This window comes from Miscanthus floridulus, chromosome 3 (genome assembly GCF_019320115.1).
Source record: "Miscanthus floridulus cultivar M001 chromosome 3, ASM1932011v1, whole genome shotgun sequence".
NCBI classification, from domain to species: Eukaryota; Viridiplantae; Streptophyta; class Magnoliopsida; order Poales; family Poaceae; genus Miscanthus; species Miscanthus floridulus.
In genome coordinates, this window is record NC_089582.1 from 17,048,914 (window position 1) to 17,053,855 (window position 4,942).

General features: G+C 45.4%; 1 pseudogene; it reads left to right on the plus strand.

Moving 5' to 3' along the window:
• Positions 1-1,741: 1,741 nt before the first annotated feature.
• LOC136545094 (uncharacterized) lies at positions 1,742-4,615 on the plus strand (annotated as a pseudogene).
• The last annotated feature ends 327 nt before the right edge of the window (positions 4,616-4,942 follow it).

The window sequence follows — 4,942 nt, forward strand, 5'->3', positions numbered from 1 at the left end:
CTGCTGCAACCTTCCTCGCGGACGCCGACATTCTGGCCGCACGCTCTGGCGACGGCAAGGCGGAAAAGGCGGAGAAGGATGGGCAGGCTGGTCTAAACGGCGTGGATATAGAGGCCAGATTTTATATCCATTTATCTAAAAATGGTTTCTTGTAATGAAACCTGTCTAGTTGGGTTTAAGTCATTATCTTGACGTAGGTGTTGGTATTTCATAATTTATTCGAGGATTTCATGATATCATTTTTTGAGTGGTAGATGATGTGCATCAATCTTAATATCAGTTAGTTCAAACTTTCGAAGGTGTTCATAGGGCATAGGGTGTGTGTAAGGTGATAGGTGTGTGCGAGAGTGTGCACTAGAGTGTTTCACGGTAGTTTCCACAATCCTAATACAAATCAATTCAATTACTATAAAGGGTGATATGATTGGACATGGAAAGTCCACGCTCTTATCTTCAAACACGCGCTTTTGTGCGGTGAGATCGATGATATCTTTAACTCGAGCAACGTACTGTATTCCAGAAAGTCAAATCGTTTAACAATAATGTTCCATATATGAAATCCGACGGCAGCGCAGACGAAGTTATATAATATATATTCCAAGCTGGCGTACCCAATAACCAATAATGGATGAAGTCAATGTCTCTTGTTTCTTGAACCCTGGCATCTATCAGCGGAAAAAATACAAAGAACCGGCAGAAGCATGTAATATATATATATATATATATATATATATATATATATATATATATGACGAGGCTAAAATGCACCTGGGTGCATTATGTATAGTAAATGCACCCGACGAGACGCGAGCCGCAAGCGCGAGACAGGCGAGCGCGAGCCGCGAGACGCGCGAACCGCGGCGAGGGATGAGCGCGAGCCGTACCGGCGCAGAGTCCGACCCGGTTGACCCGCGCGCCTGTACAGGTCCCGGGCGCCGCCCCTAAGCCGCAACTCATCCCTTCAACTGATTGCAACTTCCGTCGTACACAAATTGCAACCTTGATGATAGGCCAGTTGCATTCCGGTTGGGTAGGCCAGTTGCAACTGCCCTGGACGGCTGGTTGCAGCTCCATTTGTATACCAGTTCCAACTCAGCTCGTCAGCCGATTGCATCTTCAGTCGTACACAAATTGCAACTCATCCCTTCAACCGATTGCAACTTTCGTTGTACACAAATTGCAACCTTGGTGGTAGGCCAGTTGCATTCCGGTTGGGTAGGCCAGTTGCAACTGCCCTGGACGGCTAGTTGCAGCTCCATTTGTATACCAGTTCCAACTCAGCTCGTCAGCCGATTACATCTTCAGTTGTACATAAATTGCAACTCAGCCCTTCAACCGATTACAACTTCCGTCGTACACAAATTGCAACTCGTTCGCACGCTCGCTGTGTGCCTGCCTCGCTGCCTGGGGGGCAGTGTTGGCATGGGAGAGGGTAGAGGTGTGTGGCGCGCCTGATTGGTGGGTTAGTTGGGCCTGTTGCCCAGACGAGGCGCGCTGGTTGGCCTGGGTGCATTCTGTACACAGATTGCACCCAGGTGCAATATAGCAAAATAGTAGTAGCAGCAGCAGCAGCACACGCAACAAGTGCAAGTGCAAACTGGATAGTTATCGGCATGTCATATGTACTCCGGCATTAAAGGCAAAGTATAGCTAGAATGCATATATGCCCCACTACTACTCCCATTATGGGTGGGAACACACGAGGAAAATGGAACAAAGAACAAAACATCAGGACCCAGGCACCGAGCAGCTCATGTTTCCAAAGCTGCTCAATATATAAGCATCCACACAAGACCACAAGGGAACATCGATAAATTCTCAGCGGTCTCACGGATTTCACGTTTGTAAGTGGATATCTAGCTTATACCTCTCTCAAGTTCTTTTAATTTCGTGCCCTTATTCTCATGTTTATATATGTTCTATAACTTAATTTTCCTTTCGTCACAAATTAAACCCTGCACCATGAGTTAATGTTCGTTGCATAATAACTAGTTCTTTTGTTGGTTTCTACCCAGTAACATGTTCTGATGTTGAGATTTGGTATTCAGCTAGACTATGGCCCGGAACAATGCCACCACATCAATCTGCTACAACGATGCTGCACTACAGAAGTGTTTCTCAAACATCAGTTGCTCTGATGAATTCTTGGGAGTCTTCAATGAGATCATGGGAGGGAAGATGTGGCGGGTGAACATGCTGATAGTCATCGACGCGGTCTTGGCGGGAGTCATAGTTGTTATCGGAGCTTATGCTCGGCGGTATCGGTACCACTCCTTAACGCGCTTCATCTTCCTTGGAGCTACAACTTTGTTCCTCCCCATCATCTCCTATGTTGTCTCCACCATCGGCTCCCACACCAATGATTACATCAATGAAGATAAAGCATTGGGAACCTTGGCAGCAGCAACCTGCCATGGCGGTTTTCATCAGTTTACAGTTGTATCATGGGCATTTCTTGTTCATATCGTGGTGATCAATACCAGCGTAATAGTCGCCTTTGATGACAAAGAAGGTCGGAACAAAGGTCCCCCAATCCAGCTGCTTGTTCAAGGCATCTGGACCCTTTATCTTGGTGTCAGTGTCATGGGCCCGATTAAGTCCAATAAGTGGCAATTTCACCTTGAATTGGTGCTTTTTGCTGTGATTTTTGCTAAAATTGTGTTAAAGTATTATGCATTTGAGAAGGCCCGGCATTCCTTGGCATTTGGACGTAATCCTCGTCTTATTTCTGGGTACATGAAACAACTACAAGAAGCAACTGAACTTGGTGAGCCATGGGCAGGTGAGGATGCACATCCGCCTCCTCCGCTCTTGGTAATGGGAGAAGAGGATTTTCAAGTGGAGAAGAAGGCCTCACGGGTATGTATGCAAAGATCTCTCAAGAATCAACAGAATGGGCATAGTAACCTTTGACAAGGTTTGGCAGTTGGACGACGACAGGCTTGCTATGTCAAGACCACAACTAAAAGACATATGCTTGTCATTCTCACTGTTCAAACTGTTGCGATGTCGGTTCGCAAGGTACGAGTTTGCTAATGCTGGGTCTATGAGGGCCCTAAACAAATTCTTGAGCTTGTTGTTAAATGAAGGCAACCATGCAAGGGTATTTGGGGTGATTGTAGATGAACTTTCTTTCATTCAAGATTACTACTACTCATCACTTCCGGTTTCTTATTCCAAATATTGGTTGCCCATCTTGAGTGTCAGTATCTCACTCTTGAGCATAGTTTACTGCCTTGTGGCGGGATCATTCATCATCAAGGGTCTTATATTGAAATGGGATCCCAAATATGAGCATCAGATGCGCTGTAATTTATGGTGCAGCGAAAGGCACTTGATAAGCGACGTGCAGAAAAAACATTTTGGACCCTTTCTCTTTGATGATGTTCCTTTATTTTTTCTTCTGGCGTTAGTTGTGATGGCAGAGGCGAATTACATAGCGTCCTACATTTGCTCTAACTGGACCAAAGTAGCTCTCATCTGCCACTATATCAGACATGCCTCTTTGCAGCAATCTCTCCGGGTGCAGAAATGGTTTGTCCTTCTGTTGCAGTGCAAATGGGAGCTGATGAAGCATTGGGACGAAAAAATGGGCCAGAGCTCAATATTGGTGGTTCACCCCAGAACAACCCCACTTGTTCTTCTCAGACGTCTCCTGGGTCTCCCAGACCTAGATAGGAGTGCGAAGAAGATACCAGAAGCAGTGAAGGTATGCATTATCCATACTATGACACATTACATCAGGATTGGGCAACAATTAAGCAATGGCAGAAATTCTCTACACCTGAGCCGAGTCGGTGGCGAAAGGTTCTTGTGGGCCTGCAGTAGTAGCGCTGGTACATCTGATATCATACTTACATGGCACATCGCCACATGCATCCTTGAGGTGAGGCATCCATACCAATGTGGCCAAGAACATGGTTCTTGGCCCTATCTGAATTACAAGATTGCTGCTACTCACCTGTCACGCTACTGCACATACCTGATGGCCTGGTCTCCGGATCTGCTTCCTGATCATGAAGAATGGAGCACCAGCCTATATGAGGTGGTGAAGAATGATGCCAAGCGTGCCCTCTCAGGGTGTAGCTGTACTGCAGTGGGACCAGAGGCCGAGTATGAGCAGGTGATCCAGTTGCTGAGTGTCAATTGCAGGCACGAAGTGCTCAGGAAAGGCGTCGTCCTTGGAAAGCAACTGGTGGAGCTGATGGAAGGTCAGGAAATTGCATGGATGGTGCTGGCAGAATTCTGGTCAGAGATGATCCTGTACATCGCTCCCTCGGACAATGTCAGAGGTCATTTGGAGGCCATTGCACGGGGTGGTGAGCTGATAACACTGCTCTGGGCATTGCTCTCCCATGTTGGGATCGTGAGTCGGCCCAGCGATGCTGCCGGCACGGCTACTACTGATGCTGCTGCTTCTGCTCGACATCGATAGATTGCTCCCGTTCCAAGTCTGGTTTGCAGATGCTAGCTTTTACTCTCTTCTGTCCTCCAAATCTTGTCAATTGTTAAACCCTGATTATTGTTGTGTTAGTTGTTGTACCTCTCACTCTCAGTGGAGTCCATCTCATGGAGTTTGCGTGTACTTTTCTGGATTAGCCTGGACCGGTCAAACTATAATGTGATGTCTACCAATTATAAAACTTCGTTTGAACTTGTATATTACGTACTCCGTCGCTTTTTAACTGTCGTTCTCGCGTCCCAAGAAGTCAAGTATACTCAACTTTGATCAAATATATACAAAAAAATATTAATATTATGGTACAAATTAGTATCATTATATATATAGTTAAATGTATTTTCATAATAAACTTATTTGAAGATATAAATGTTGCTAATATTTTCTACAAACCTAATCAAATTTAAGAAATTTTGACCACCATGAATATTATGACTACACTTAAAATGAGACAGTGGGAGTACATGGCAACAAACAAGCAAT